This window comes from Athene noctua, chromosome 7, assembly GCF_965140245.1.
Source record: "Athene noctua chromosome 7, bAthNoc1.hap1.1, whole genome shotgun sequence".
Lineage (NCBI taxonomy): Eukaryota > Metazoa > Chordata > Aves > Strigiformes > Strigidae > Athene > Athene noctua.
This window is the reverse complement of record NC_134043.1, coordinates 46,136,859-46,152,290: the sequence shown is the minus strand read 5'-3', so window position 1 is coordinate 46,152,290 and position 15,432 is coordinate 46,136,859.

Below are 15,432 nucleotides of genomic sequence, written 5' to 3'. Positions count from 1 at the left end.
GGCTCTGGACTCGGCTCGCCTCGGCTCTAGGCTGGGCTTGGGGATTGTCTCGGGGCTCGTCTCGAGGCTCGGCTCTGGGCTCTGTGCTCGGCTGGGCTCGGGGCTCGGCTCGAGGCTCGGCTCTGTGCTCGGCTCTGGACTCGGCTCTAGGCTGGGCTCGAGGCTCGGCTCTGGGCTTGTCTGCAAATGGCTTTGGGTTAGGCTCAGGTATCGGCTCTGCTCTTGGCTCGGCTCGAGGCTCAGATCGCGCCTGAACCTGGGCTCGGCTCTGGACTCGGCTCGGCTCTACGCTGGGCTCGGGGCTCGGATCTGGGTTCGGCTCTGGACTCGGCTCGCCTCGGCTCTAGGCTGGGCTTGGGGATTGTCTCGGGGCTCGTCTCGAGGCTCGGCTCTGGGCTCTGTGCTCGGCTGGGCTCGGGGCTCGGCTCGAGGCTCGGCTCTGTGCTCGGCTCTGGACTCGGCTCTAGGCTGGGCTCGAGGCTCGGCTCTGGGCTTGTCTGCAATCGGCTTTGGGTTAGGCTCAGGTATCGGCTCTGCTCTTGGCTCGGCTCGAGGCTCAGATCGCGCCTGAACCTGGGCTCGGCTCTGGACTCGGCTCGGCTCTAGGCTCTGCTCGTTGCTCGGCTCTGGGCTCGGGTCTGGACACGGATCTAGGCTGGGCTCGAGGCTCGGCTTTGGGCTTGTCTGCTCTCGGCTCCAGGCTGGGCTCGTGGCTCTGCTCTGGGCTCGTCTCTGGACTCGGTTCTAGGCTGGGCTCGAGGCTCGGCTCTGGGATCGGCTCGGCTCTAGGATGGCCTCGGTGCTCGGATCTAGGTTCGGCTCTGGACTCGGCTCGCCTCGGTTCTAGGCTGGGCTTGGGGATTGTCTCGGGGCTCGTCTCGAGGCTCGGCTCTGGGCTCTGTGCTCGGCTGGGCTCGGCGCTCGGCTCGAGGCTCGGCTCTGGGCTCGGCTCTAGGCTGGGCTCTAGCCTCGGCTCGGCTCTAGGCTCTGCTCGTTGCTCGGCTCTGGGCTCGGGTCTGGACACGGATCTAGGCTGGGCTCGAGGCTCGGCTTTGGGCTTGTCTGCTCTCGGCTCCAGGCTGGGCTCGTGGCTCTGCTCTGGGCTCGTCTCTGGACTCGGTTCTAGGCTGGGCTCGAGGCTCGGCTCTGGGATCGGCTCGGCTCTAGGATGGCCTCGGTGCTCGGATCTAGGTTCGGCTCTGGACTCGGCTCGCCTCGGTTCTAGGCTGGGCTTGGGGATTGTCTCGGGGCTCGTCTCGAGGCTCGGCTCTGGGCTCTGTGCTCGGCTGGGCTCGAGGCTCGGCTCGAGGCTCGGCTCTGGTCTCGGCTCTAGGCTGGGCTCGGGGCTCGTATCTGGGTTCGGCTCTGGACTAGGCTCGCCTCGGCTCTAGGCTGGGCTTGGGGATTGTCTCGGGGCTCGTCTCGGGGCTCGGCTCTGGGCTCTGTGCTCGGCTGGGCTCGGGGCTCGGCTCGCGCCTGAACCTGGGCTCGGCTCTGGACTCGGCTCGGCTCTAGGCTGTGCTCGTGGCTCGGATCTGGGTTCGGCTCTGGACTCGGCTCGCCTCGGCTCTAGGCTGGGCTTGGGGATTGTCTCGGGGCTCGTCTCGAGGCTCGGCTCTGGGCTCTGTGCTCGGCAGGGCTCGGGGCTCGGCTCGAGGCTCGGCTCTGGGCTCGGCTCTAGGCTGGGCTCGGGACTCTGTGCTCGGCTGGGCTCGGGGCTCGTTTCGAGGCTCGGCTCTGTGCTCGGCTCTAGGATGTGCTCTGGGCTCGGCTCGGCTCTAGGCTGGGCTCGGGGCTCGGATCTGGGTTCGGCTCTGGACTCGGCTCGCCTCGGCTCTAGGCTGGGCTTGGGGATTGTCTCGGGGCTCGTCTCGAGGCTCGGCTCTGGGCTCTGTGCTCGGCTGGGCTCGGGGCTCGGCTCGAGGCTCGGCTCTGTGCTCGGCTCTGGACTCGGCTCTAGGCTGGGCTCGAGGCTCGGCTCTGGGCTTGTCTGCAAATGGCTTTGGGTTAGGCTCAGGTATCGGCTCTGCTCTTGGCTCGGCTCGAGGCTCAGATCGCGCCTGAACCTGGGCTCGGCTCTGGACTCGGCTCGGCTCTACGCTGGGCTCGGGGCTCGGATCTGGGTTCGGCTCTGGACTCGGCTCGCCTTGGCTCTAGGCTGGGCTTGGGGATTGTCTCGGGGCTCGTCTCGAGGCTCGGCTCTGGGCTCTGTGCTCGGCTGGGCTCGGGGCTCGGCTCGAGGCTCGGCTCTGTGCTCGGCTCTGGACTCGGCTCTAGGCTGGGCTCGAGGCTCGGCTCTGGGCTTGTCTGCAATCGGCTTTGGGTTAGGCTCAGGTATCGGCTCTGCTCTTGGCTCGGCTCGAGGCTCAGATCGCGCCTGAACCTGGGCTCGGCTCTGGACTCGGCTCGGCTCTAGGCTCTGCTCGTTGCTCGGCTCTGGGCTCGGGTCTGGACACGGATCTAGGCTGGGCTCGAGGCTCGGCTTTGGGCTTGTCTGCTCTCGGCTCCAGGCTGGGCTCGTGGCTCTGCTCTGGGCTCGTCTCTGGACTCGGTTCTAGGCTGGGCTCGAGGCTCGGCTCTGGGATCGGCTCGGCTCTAGGATGGCCTCGGTGCTCGGATCTAGGTTCGGCTCTGGACTCGGCTCGCCTCGGTTCTAGGCTGGGCTTGGGGATTGTCTCGGGGCTCGTCTCGAGGCTCGGCTCTGGGCTCTGTGCTCGGCTGGGCTCGGCGCTCGGCTCGAGGCTCGGCTCTGGGCTCGGCTCTAGGCTGGGCTCTAGCCTCGGCTCGGCTCTAGGCTCTGCTCGTTGCTCGGCTCTGGGCTCGGGTCTGGACACGGATCTAGGCTGGGCTCGAGGCTCGGCTTTGGGCTTGTCTGCTCTCGGCTCCAGGCTGGGCTCGTGGCTCTGCTCTGGGCTCGTCTCTGGACTCGGTTCTAGGCTGGGCTCGAGGCTCGGCTCTGGGATCGGCTCGGCTCTAGGATGGCCTCGGTGCTCGGATCTAGGTTCGGCTCTGGACTCGGCTCGCCTCGGTTCTAGGCTGGGCTTGGGGATTGTCTCGGGGCTCGTCTCGAGGCTCGGCTCTGGGCTCTGTGCTCGGCTGGGCTCGAGGCTCGGCTCGAGGCTCGGCTCTGGTCTCGGCTCTAGGCTGGGCTCGGGGCTCGTATCTGGGTTCGGCTCTGGACTAGGCTCGCCTCGGCTCTAGGCTGGGCTTGGGGATTGTCTCGGGGCTCGTCTCGGGGCTCGGCTCTGGGCTCTGTGCTCGGCTGGGCTCGGGGCTCGGCTCGCGCCTGAACCTGGGCTCGGCTCTGGACTCGGCTCGGCTCTAGGCTGGGCTCGGGGCTCGGATCTGGGTTCGGCTCTGGACTCGGCTCGCCTCGGCTCTAGGCTGGGCTTGGGGATTGTCTCGGGGCTCGTCTCGAGGCTCGGCTCTGGGCTCTGTGCTCGGCTGGGCTCGGGGCTCGGCTCGAGGCTCGGCTCTGGGCTCGGCTCTGGACTCGGCTCGGCTTTGGGCTGGGCTCGGGGCTCGGATCGGGGTTCGGCTCTGGACTCGGCTCGCCTCGGCTCTAGGCTGGGCTTGGGGATTGTCTCGGGGCTCGTTTCGAGGATCGGCTCTGGGCTCTGTGCTCGGCTGGGCTCGGGGCTCGGCTCGAGGTTCGGCTCTGGGCTTGGCTCTAGTCTGGGCGCTAGCCTCGGCTCGGCTCTAGGCTGGGCTCGGGGCTCGGATCTGGGTTCGGCTCTGGACTCGGCTGGCCTGGGCTCTAGGCTGGGCTTGGGGATTGTCTCGGGGCTCGTCTCGAGGTTCGGATCTGGGCTCTGTGCTCGTCTGGACTCGGGGCTCCGCTCGAGGCTCGGATATGGGCTCGGCTCTAGGCTGGGCTCTAGACTGGGCTCTGGCTCGGCTCGCCTCTAGGCTGGGCTCGGGGCTCGGCTTGAGGCTCGGCTCTGGGCTCGGCTCTGGACTCGGCTCTAGGCAGGGCTCGAGGCTCGGCTCTGGGCTTGTCTGCAATCGGCTTTGGGTTGGGCTCAGGTATCGGCTCTGCTCTTGGCTCGGCTCGAGGCTCCGATCGCGCCCGACTCTGGGCTCTGCTCTGGACTCGGCTCGGCTCTAGGCTGGGCTCGGGTCTCTGATCTGGGTTCGGCTGGGGCCTCGATTCGCCTCGGCTCTAGGCTGGGCTTGGGGTTGTCTCGGGGCTCGTCTCGAGGCTCGGCTCTGGGCTCTGTGCTCGGCTGGGCTCGGGGCTCGGCTCGAGGCTCGGCTCTGGGCTCGGCTCTGGACTCGGCTCGGCTCTAGGCTGGGCTCGGGGCTCGGATCTGGGTTCGGCTCTGGACTAGGCTCGCCTCGGCTCTAGGCTGGGCTTGGGGATTGTCTCGGGGCTCGTCTCGAGGCTCGGCTCTGGGCTCTGTGCTCGGCTGGGCTCGGGGCTCGGCTCGCGCCTGAACCTGGGCTCGGCTCTGGACTCGGCTCGGCTCTAGGCTGGGCTCGGGGCTCGGATCTGGGTTCGGCTCTGGACTCGGCTCGCCTCGGCTCTAGGCTGGGCTTTGGATTTGTCTCGGGGCTCGTCTCGAGGCTCGGCTCTGGGCTCTGTGCTCGGCTGGGCTCGGGGCTCGGCTCGAGGCTCGGCTCTGGGCTCGCCTCTAACCTGGGCTCTGGGCTCGGCTCGGCTCTAGTCTGGGCTCGGGGCTCGGATCTGGGTTCGGCTCTGGACTCGGCTCGCCTCGGCTCTAGGCTGGGCTTGGGGATTGTCTCGGGGCTCGTCTCGAGGCTCGGCTCTGGGCTCTGTGCTCGGCTGGGCTCGGGGCTCGGCTCGAGGCTCGGCTCTGGGCTCGGCTCTAGGCTGGGCTCTAGCCTCGGCTCTGCTCTAGGCTCTGCTCGTTGCTCGGCTCTGGGCTCGGGTCTGGACACGGATCTAGGCTGGGCTCGAGGCTCGGCTTTGGGCTTGTCTGCTCTCGGCTCCAGGCTGGGCTCGTGGCTCTGCTCTGGGCTCGTCTCTGGACTCGGTTCTAGGCTGGGCTCGAGGCTCGGCTCTGGGATCGGCTCGGCTCTAGGATGGCCTCGGGGCTCGGATCTGGGTTCGGCTCTGGACTCGGCTCGCCTCGGCTCTAGGCTGGGCTTGGGGATTGTCTCGGGGCTCGTCTCGAGGCTCGGCTCTGGGCTCTGTGCTCGGCTGGGCTCGGGGCTCGGCTCGAGGCTCGTCTCTGGGCTCGGCTCTGGACTCGGCTCGGCTTTGGGCTGGGCTCGGGGCTCGGATCTGGGTTCGGATCTGGACTCGGCTCGCCTCGGCTCTAGGCTGGGCTTGGGATTTTTCTCGGGGCTCGTCTCGAGACTCGGCTCTGGGCTCTGTGCTCGGCTGGGCTCGGGGTTCGGCTCGAGGCTCGGCTCTGTGCTCGCCTCTAACCTGGGCTCTGGGCTCGGCTCGGCTCTAGGCTGGGCTCGGGGCTCGGATCTGGGTTCGGCTCTGGACTCGGCTCGCCTCGGCTCTAGGCTGGGCTTGGGGATTGTCTCGGGGCTCGTCTCGAGGCTCGGCTCTGGGCTCTGTGCTCGGCTGGGCTCGGGGCTCGGCTCGAGGCTCGGCTCTGGGCTCGGCTCTAGGCTGGGCTCTAGCCTCGGCTCGGCTCTAGGCTCTGCTCGTTGCTCGGCTCTGGGCTCGGGTCTGGACAGGGATCTATGCTGGGCTCGAGGCTCGGCTCTGGGATCGGCTCGGCTCTAGGCTGGGCTCGGGGCTCGGATCTGGGTTCGGCTCTGGACTCGGCTCGCCTCGGCTCTAGGCTGGGCTTGGGGATTTTCTCGGGGCTCGTCTCGAGGCTCGGCTCTGGGCTCTGTGCTCGGCTGGGCTCGGGGCTCGTCTCGAGGCTCGGCTCTGGGCTCTGTCCTCGGCTGGGCTCGTGGCTCGGCTCGAGGCTCGGCTCTGGGCTCGGCTCTGGACTCGGCTCTAGGCTGGGCTCGAGGCTCGGCTCTGGGCTTGTCTGCAATCGGCTTTGGGTTGGGCTCAGGTATCGGCTCTGCTCTTGGCTCGGCTCGAGGCTCCGATCGCGCCCGACTCTGGGCTCTGCTCTGGACTCGGCTCGGCTCTAGGTTGCGCTTGGGGCTATGATCTGTGTTCGGCTCTGGACTCGGCTCGCCTCGGCTCTAGGCTGGGCTTGGGGATTGTCTCGGGGCTCGTCTCGAGGTTCCGCTATGGGCTCTGTGCTCGGCTGGGCTCGGGGCTCGGCTCGAGGCTCGGCTCTGGGCTCGGCTCTAGGTTGGGCTCTAGCCTCGGCTCGGCTCTAGGCTGGGCTCGGGGCTCGGATCTGGGTTCGGCTCTGGACTCGGCTCGCCTCGGCTCTAGGCTGGGCTTGGGGATTGTCTCGGGGCTCGTCTCGAGGCTCGGTTCTGTATTCTGTGTTCGGCTGGGCTCGGGGCTCGGCTCGAGGTTCGGCTCTGGGCTCGGATCTAGGCTGGGCTCTAGCCTCGGCTCGGCTCTAGGCTGGGCTCGGGGCTCGGATCTGGGTTCGGCTCTGGACTCGGCTCGCCTCGGCTCTAGGCAGGGCTTGGGGATTTTCTCGGGGTTCGTCTCGAGGCTCGGCTCTGGGCTCAGTGCTCGGCTGGGCTCGGGGCTCGGCTTGAGGCTCGGCTCTGGGCTCGGCTCTGGACTCGGCTCTAGGCTGGGCTCGAGGCTCGTCTCTGGGCTTGTCTGCAATCGGCTTTGGGTTGGGCTCAGGTATCGGCTCTGCTCTTGGCTCGGCTCGAGGCTCCGATCGCGCCCGACTCTGGGCTCTGCTCTGGACTCGGCTCGGCTCTAGGCTGCGCTTGGGGCTATGATCTGGGTTCGGCTCTGGACTCGGCTCGCCTCGGCTCTAGTCTGGGCTTGGGGATTGTCTCGGGGCTCCTCTCGATGCTCGGCTCTGGGCTCTGTGCTCGGCTGGGCTCGGGGCTCGGCTCGAGGCTCGGCTCTGGGCTGGGCTCTGGACTCGGCTCGGCTCTAGGCTGTGCTCGTGGCTCGGATCTGGGTTCGGCTCTGGACTCGGCTCGCCTCGGCTCTAGGCTGGGCTTGGGGATTGTCTCGGGGCTCGTCTCGAGGCTCGGCTCTGGGCTCTGTGCTCGGCAGGGCTCGGGGCTCGGCTCGAGGCTCGGCTCTGGGCTCGGCTCTAGGCTGGGCTCGGGGCTCTGTGCACGGCTGGGCTCGGGGCTCGTTTCGAGGCTCGGCTCTGTGCTCTGCTCTAGGATGTGCTCTGGGCTCGGCTCGGTTCTAGGCTGGGCTCGGGGCTCGGATCTGGTTTCGGCTGGGGCCTCGACTCGCCTCGGCTCTAGGCTGGGCTTGGGGATTGTCTCGGGGCTCGTCTCGAGGCTCGGCTCTGGGCTCTGTGCTCGGCTGGGCTCGGGGCTCGGCTCGAGGCTCGGCTCTGGGCTCGCCTCTAACTTGGGCTCTGGGCTCGGCTCGGCTCTAGTCTGGGCTCGGGGCTCGGATCTGGGTTCGGCTCTGGACTCGGCTCGCCTCGGCTCTAGGCTGGGCTTGGGGATTGTCTCGGGGCTCGTCTCGAGGCTCGGCTCTGGGCTCTGTGCTCGGCTGGGCTCGGGGCTCGGCTCGAGGCTCGGCTCTGGGCTCGGCTCTAGGCTGGGCTCTAGCCTCGGCTCGGCTCTAGGCTCTGCTCGTTGCTCGGCTCTGGGATCGGGTCTGGACACGGATCTAGGCTGGGCTCGAGGCTCGGCTTTGGGCTTGTCTGCTCTCGGCTCCAGGCTGGGCTCGTGGCTCTGCTCTGGGCTCGTGTCTGGACTCGGTTCTACGCTGGGCTCGAGGCTCGGCTCTGGGATCGGCTCGGCTCTAGGCTGGGCTCGGGGCTCGGATCAGGGTTCGGCTCTGGACTCGGCTCGCCTCGGTTCCAGGCTGGGCTTGGGGATTGTGTCGGGGCTCGTTTCGAGGCTCGGCTCTGGGCACTGTGCTCGGCTGGGCTCGGTGCTCGGCTCGAGGCTCGGCTCTGGGCTCGGCTCTGGACTCGGCTCGGCTCTAGGCTGAGCTCGGGGCTCGGATCTGGGTTCGGCTCTGGACTCGGCTCGCCTCGGCTCTAGGCTGGGCTTGGGGATTGTCTCAGGGCTCGTCTCGAGGCTCGGCTCTGTGCTCTGTGTTCGGCTGGGCTCGGGGCTCGGCTCGAGGCTCGGCTCTGGTCTCGGCTCTAGGCTGGGCTCGGGGCTCGTATCTGGGTTCGGCTCTGGACTAGGCTCGCCTCAGCTCTAGGCTGGGCTTTGGGATTGTCTCGGGGCTCGTCTCGAGGCTCGGCTCTGGGCTCTGTGCTCGGCTGGGCTCGGGGCTCGGCTCGGGGCTCGGATCTGGGCTCGGCTCTAGGCTGGGCTCTAGACTGGGCTCTGGCTCGGCTCGCCTCTAGGCTGGGCTCGGGGCTCGGATCTGGGTTCGGCTCTGGACTCAGCTCGCCTCGGCTCTATGCTGGGCTTGGGGATTGTCTCGGGGCTCGTCTCGAGGCTCGGCTCTGTGCTCTGTGTTCGGCTGGGCTCGGGGCTCGATTCGAGATTCGGATCTGGGCTCGGCTCTAGGCTGGGCTCTAGCCTCGGCTCGGCTCTAGGCTGGGCTCGGGGCTCGGCTCTGGGCTTGTCTGCAATCGGCTTTGTTTTGGGCTCAGGTATCGGCTCTGCTCTTGGCTCGGCTCGAGGCTAAGATCGCGCCTGAATGTGGTCTCGGCTCTGGACTCGGCTCGGCTCTAGACTGGGCTCCGGGCTCGGATCTGGGTTCGGCTCTGGACTCGGCTCGCCTCGGCTCTAGGCTGGGCATGGGGATTGTCTCGGGGCTCGTCTCGAGGCTCGGATCTGGGCTCTGTGCTCGGCTGGGCTCGGGGCTCGGCTCGAGGCTCGGCTCTGTGCTCGGCTCTGGACTCGGCTCTAGGCTGGGCTCGAGGCTCGGCTCTGGGCTTGTCTGCAATCGGCTTTGGGTTAGGCTCAGGTATCGGCTCTGCTCTTGGCTCGGCTCGAGGCTCAGATCGCGCCTGAACCTGGGCTCGGCTCTCGACTCGGCTCGGCTCTAGGCTGGGCTCGGGGCTCGGATCTGGGTTCGGCTCTGGACTCGGCTCGCCTCGGCTCTAGGCTGGGCTTGGGGATTGTCTCGGGGCTCGTCTCGAGGCTCGGCTCTGGGCTCTGTGCTCGGCTGGGCTCGGGGCTCGGCTCGAGGTTCGTCTCTGGGCTCGGCTCTAGGCTGTGCTCTGGACTCGGCTCGGCTCTAGGCTGGGCTCGGGGCTCGGATCTGGTTTCGGCTGGGGCCTCGACTCGCCTCGGCTCTAGGCTGGGCTTGGGGATTGTCTCGGGGCTCGTCTCGAGGCTCGGCTCTGGGCTCTGTGCTCGGCTGGGCTCGGGGCTCGGCTCGAGGCTCGGCTCTGGGCTCGCCTCTAACTTGGGCTCTGGGCTCGGCTCGGCTCTAGTCTGGGCTCGGGGCTCGGATCTGGGTTCGGCTCTGGACTCGGCTCGCCTCGGCTCTAGGCTGGGCTTGGGGATTGTCTCGGGGCTCGTCTCGAGGCTCGGCTCTGGGCTCTGTGCTCGGCTGGGCTCGGCGCTCGGCTCGAGGCTCGGCTCTGGGCTCGGCTCTAGGCTGGGCTCTAGCCTCGGCTCGGCTCTAGGCTCTGCTCGTTGCTCGGCTCTGGGCTCGGGTCTGGACACGGATCTAGGCTGGGCTCGAGGCTCGGCTTTGGGCTTGTCTGCTCTCGGCTCCAGGCTGGGCTCGTGGCTCTGCTCTGGGCTCGTGTCTGGACTCGGTTCTACGCTGGGCTCGAGGCTCGGCTCTGGGATCGGCTCGGCTCTAGGCTGGGCTCGGTGCTCGGATCTGGGTTCGGCTCTGGACTCGGCTCGCCTCGGTTCTAGGCTGGGCTTGGGGATTGTGTCGGGGCTCGTTTCGAGGCTCGGCTCTGGGCACTGTGCTCGGCTGGGCTCGGTGCTCGGCTCGAGGCTCGGCTCTGGGCTCGGCTCTGGACTCGGCTCGGCTCTAGGCTGAGCTCGGAGCTCGGATCTGGGTTCGGCTCTGGACTCGGCTCGCCTCGGCTCTAGGCTGGGCTTGGGGTTGTCTCGGGGCTCGTCTCGAGGCTCGGCTCTGGGCTCTGTGCTCGGCTGGGCTCGGGGCTCGGCTCGAGGCTCGGCTCTGGGCTCGGCTCTGGACTCGGCTCGGCTTTGGGCTCGGCTCGGGGCTCGGATCTGGGTTCGGCTCTGGACTCGGCTCGCCTCGGCTCTAGGCTGGGCTTTGGATTTGTCTCGGGGCTCGTCTCGAGGCTCGGCTCTGGGCTCTGTGCTCGGCTGGGCTCGGGGCTCGGCTCGAGGCTCGGCTCTGGGCTCGCCTCTAACCTGGGCTCTGGGCTCGGCTCGGCTCTAGTCTGGGCTCGGGGCTCGGATCTGGGTTCGGCTCTGGACTCGGCTCGCCTCGGCTCTAGGCTGGGCTTGGGGATTGTCTCGGGGCTCGTCTCGAGGCTCGGTTCTGTGTTCTGTGTTCGGCTGGGCTCGGGGCTCGGCTCGAGGTTCGGCTCTGGGCTCGGATCTAGGCTGGGCTCTAGCCTCGGCTCGGCTCTAGGCTGGGCTCGGGGCTCGGATCTGGGTTCGGCTCTGGACTCGGCTCGCCTCGGCTCTAGGCAGGGCTTGGGGATTGTCTCGGGGTTCGTCTCGAGGCTCGGCTCTGGGCTCAGTGCTCGGCTGGGCTCGGGGCTCGGCTTGAGGCTCGGCTCTGGGCTCGGCTCTGGACTCGGCTCTAGGCTGGTCTCGAGGCTCGGCTCTGGGCTTGTCTGCAATCGGCTTTGGGTTGGGCTCAGGTATCGGCTCTGCTCTTGGCTCGGCTCGAGGCTCCGATCGCGCCCGACTCTGGGCTCAGCTCTGGACTCGGCTCGGCTCTAGGCTGCGCTTGGGGCTATGATCTGGGTTCGGCTCTGGACTCGGCTCGCCTCGGCTCTAGTCTGGGCTTGGGGATTGTCTCGGGGCTCGTCTCGAGGCTCGGCTCTGGACTCTGTGCTCGGCTGGGCTCGGGGCTCGGCTCGAGGTTCGGCTCTGTGCTTGGCTCTAGTCTGGGCGCTAGCCTCGGCTCGGCTCTAGGCTGGGCTCGGGGCTCGGATCTGGGTTCGGCTCTGGACTCGGCTGGCCTCGGCTCTAGTCTGGGCTTGGGGATTGTCTCGGGGCTCGTCTCGAGGTTCGGATCTGGGCTCTGTGCTCGTCTGGGCTCGGGGCTCCGCTCGAGGCTCAGATCTGGGCTCGGCTCTAGGCTGGGCTCTAGACTGGGCTCTTGCTCGGCTCGCCTCTAGGCTGGGCTCGGGGCTCGGCTTGAGGCTCGGCTCTGGGCTCGGCTCTGGACTCGGCTCTAGGCAGGGCTCGAGGCTCAGCTCTGGGCTTGTCTGCAATCGGCTTTGGGTTGGACTCAGGTATCGGCTCTGCTCTTGGCTCGGCTCGAGGCTCCGATCGCGCCCGACTCTGGGCTCTGCTCTGGACTCGGCTCGGCTCTAGGCTGGGCTCGGGTCTCTGATCTGGGTTCGGCTGGGGCCTCGACTCGCCTCGGCTCTAGGCTGGGCTTGGGGTTGTCTCGGGGCTCGTCTCGAGGCTCGGCTCTGGGCTCTGTGCTCGGCTGGGCTCGGGGCTCGGCTCGAGGCTCGGCTCTGGGCTTGCCTCTAACCTGGGCTCTGGGCTCGGCTCGGCTCTAGTCTGGGCTCGGGGCTCGGATCTGGGTTCGGCTCTGGACTCGGCTCGCCTCGGCTCTAGGCTGGGCTTGGGGATTGTCTCGGGGCTCGTCTCGAGGCTCGGCTCTGGGCTCTGTGCTCGGCTGGGCTCGGGGCTCGGCTCGAGGCTCGGCTCTGGGCTCGGCTCTAGGCTGGGCTCTAGCCTCGGCTCGGCTCTAGGCTCTGCTCGTTTCTCGGCTCTGGGCTCGGTTCTGGACACGGATCTAGGCTGGGCTCGAGGCTCGGCTTTGGGCTTGTCTGCTCTCGGCTCCAGGCTGGGCTCGTGGCTCTGCTCTGGGCTCCTCTCTGGACTCGGTTCTAGGCTGGGCTCGAGGCTCGGCTCTGGGATCGGCTCGGCTCTAGGATGGCCTCGGGGCTCGGATCTGGGTTCGGCTCTGGACTCGGCTCGCCTCGGCTCTAGGCTGGGCTTGGGGATTGTCTCGGGGCTCGTCTCGAGGCTCGGCTCTGTGCTCTGTGTTCAGATGGGCTCGGGGCTCGGCTCGAGGCTCGGCTCTGGGCTCGGCTCTAGGCTGGGCTCTAGCCTCGGCTCGGCTCTAGGCTGGGCTCGGGGCTCGGATCTGGGTTCGGCTCTGGACTCGGCTCGCCTCGGCTCTAGGCTGGGCTTGGGGATTGTCTCGGGGCTCGTCTCGAGGCTCGGGTCTGGGCTCTGTGCTCGGCTGGGCTCGGGGTTCGGCTCGAGGCTCGGCTCTGTGCTGGCCTCTAACCTGGGCTCTGGGCTCGGCTCGGCTCTAGGCTGTGCTCGGGGCTCGGATCTGGGTTCGGCTCTGGACTCGGCTCGCCTCGGCTCTAGGCTGGGCTTGGGGATTGTCTCGGGGCTCGTCTCGAGGCTCGGCTCTGGGCTCTGTGCTCGGCTGGGCTCGGGGCTCGGCTCGAGGCTCGGCTCTGGGCTCGGCTCTAGGCTGGGCTCTAGCCTCGGCTCGGCTCTAGGCTCTGCTCGTTGCTCGGCTCTGGGCTCGGGTCTGGACAGGGATCTATGCTGGGCTCGAGGCTCGGCTCTGGGATCGGCTCGGCTCTAGGCTGGGCTCGGGGCTCGGATCTGGGTTCGGCTCTGGACTCGGCTCGCCTCGGCTCTAGGCTGGGCTTGGGGATTTTCTCGGGGCTCGTCTCGAGGCTCGGCTCTGGGCTCTGTGCTCGGCTGGGCTCGGGGCTCGTCTCGAGGCTCGGCTCTGGGCTCTGTCCTCGGCTGGGCTCGTGGCTCGGCTCGAGGTTCGGCTCTGGGCTCGGCTCTAGGTTGGGCTCTAGCCTCGGCTCGGCTCTAGGCTGGGCTCGGGGCTCGGATCTGGGTTCGGCTCTGGACTCGGCTCGCCTCGGCTCTAGGCTGGGCTTGGGGATTGTCTCGGGGCTCGTCTCGAGGCTCGGTTCTGTGTTCTGTGTTCGGCTGGGCTCGGGGCTCGGCTCGAGGTTCGGCTCTGTGCTCGGATCTAGGCTGGGCTCTAGCCTCGGCTCGGCTCTAGGCTGGGCTCGGGGCTCGGATCTGGGTTCGGCTCTGGACTCGGCTCGCCTCGGCTCTAGGCAGGGCTTGGGGATTGTGTCGGGGTTCGTCTCGAGGCTCGGCTCTGGGCTCAGTGCTCGGCTGGGCTCGGGGCTCGGCTTGAGGCTCGGCTCTGGGCTCGGCTCTGGACTCGGCTCTAGGCTGGGCTCGAGGCTCGGCTCTGGGCTTGTCTGCAATCGGCTTTGGGTTGGGCTCAGGTATCGGCTCTGCTCTTGGCTCGGCTCGAGGCTCCGATCGCGCCCGACTCTGGGCTCAGCTCTGGACTCGGCTCGGCTCTAGGCTGCGCTTGGGGCTATGATCTGGGTTCGGCTCTTGACTCGGCTCGCCTCGGCTCTAGTCTGGGCTTGGGGATTGTCTCGGGGCTCGTCTCGAGGCTCGGCTCTGGGCTCTGTGCTCGGCTGGGCTCGGGGCTCGGCTCGAGGCTCGGCTCTGGGCTGGGCTCTGGACTCGGCTCGGCTCTAGGCTGTGCTCGTGGCTCGGATCTGGGTTCGGCTCTGGACTCGGCTCGCCTCGGCTCTAGGCTGGGCTTGGGGATTGTCTCGGGGCTCGTCTCGAGGCTCGGCTCTGGGCTCTGTGCTCGGCAGGGCTCGGGGCTCGGCTCGAGGCTCGGCTCTGGGCTCGGCTCTAGGCTGGGCAAGGGACTCTGTGCTCGGCTGGGCTCGGGGCTCGTTTCGAGGCTCGGCTCTGTGCTCGGCTCTAGGATGTGCTCTGGGCTCGGCTCGGCTCTAGGCTGGGCTCGGGGCTCGGATCTGGGTTCGGCTCTGGACTCGGCTCGCCTCGGCTCTAGGCTGGGCTTGGGGATTGTCTCGGGGCTCGTCTCGAGGCTCGGCTCTGGGCTCTGTGCTCGGCTGGGCTCGGGGCTCGGCTCGAGGCTCGGCTCTGTGCTCGGCTCTGGACTCGGCTCTAGGCTGGGCTCGAGGCTCGGCTCTGGGCTTGTCTGCAAATGGCTTTGGGTTAGGCTCAGGTATCGGCTCTGCTCTTGGCTCGGCTCGAGGCTCAGATCGCGCCTGAACCTGGGCTCGGCTCTGGACTCGGCTCGGCTCTACGCTGGGCTCGGGGCTCGGATCTGGGTTCGGCTCTGGACTCGGCTCGCCTCAGCTCTAGGCTGGGCTTGGGGATTGTCTCGGGGCTCGTCTCGAGGCTCGGCTCTGGGCTCTGTGCTCGGCTGGGCTCGGGGCTCGGCTCGAGGCTCGGCTCTGTGCTCGGCTCTGGACTCGGCTCTAGGCTGGGCTCGAGGCTCGGCTCTGGGCTTGTCTGCAATCGGCTTTGGGTTAGGCTCAGGTATCGGCTCTGCTCTTGGCTCGGCTCGAGGCTCAGATCGCGCCTGAACCTGGGCTCGGCTCTGGACTCGGCTCGGCTCTAGGCTCTGCTCGTTGCTCGGCTCTGGGCTCGGGTCTGGACACGGATCTAGGCTGGGCTCGAGGCTCGGCTTTGGGCTTGTCTGCTCTCGGCTCCAGGCTGGGCTCGTGGCTCTGCTCTGGGCTCGTCTCTGGACTCGGTTCTAGGCTGGGCTCGAGGCTCGGCTCTGGGATCGGCTCGGCTCTAGGATGGCCTCGGTGCTCGGATCTAGGTTCGGCTCTGGACTCGGCTCGCCTCGGTTCTAGGCTGGGCTTGGGGATTGTCTCGGGGCTCGTCTCGAGGCTCGGCTCTGGGCTCTGTGCTCGGCTGGGCTCGGCGCTCGGCTCGAGGCTCGGCTCTGGGCTCGGCTCTAGGCTGGGCTCTAGCCTCGGCTCGGCTCTAGGCTCTGCTCGTTGCTCGGCTCTGGGCTCGGGTCTGGACACGGATCTAGGCTGGGCTCGAGGCTCGGCTTTGGGCTTGTCTGCTCTCGGCTCCAGGCTGGGCTCGTGGCTCTGCTCTGGGCTCGTCTCTGGACTCGGTTCTAGGCTGGGCTCGAGGCTCGGCTCTGGGATCGGCTCGGCTCTAGGATGGCCTCGGTGCTCGGATCTAGGTTCGGCTCTGGACTCGGCTCGCCTCGGTTCTAGGCTGGGCTTGGGGATTGTCTCGGGGCTCGTCTCGAGGCTCGGCTCTGGGCTCTGTGCTCGGCTGGGCTCGAGGCTCGGCTCGAGGCTCGGCTCTGGTCTCGGCTCTAGGCTGGGCTCGGGGCTCGTATCTGGGTTCGGCTCTGGACTAGGCTCGCCTCGGCTCTAGGCTGGGCTTGGGGATTGTCTCGGGGCTCGTCTCGGGGCTCGGCTCTGGGCTCTGTGCTCGGCTGGGCTCGGGGCTCGGCTCGCGCCTGAACCTGGGCTCGGCTCTGGACTCGGC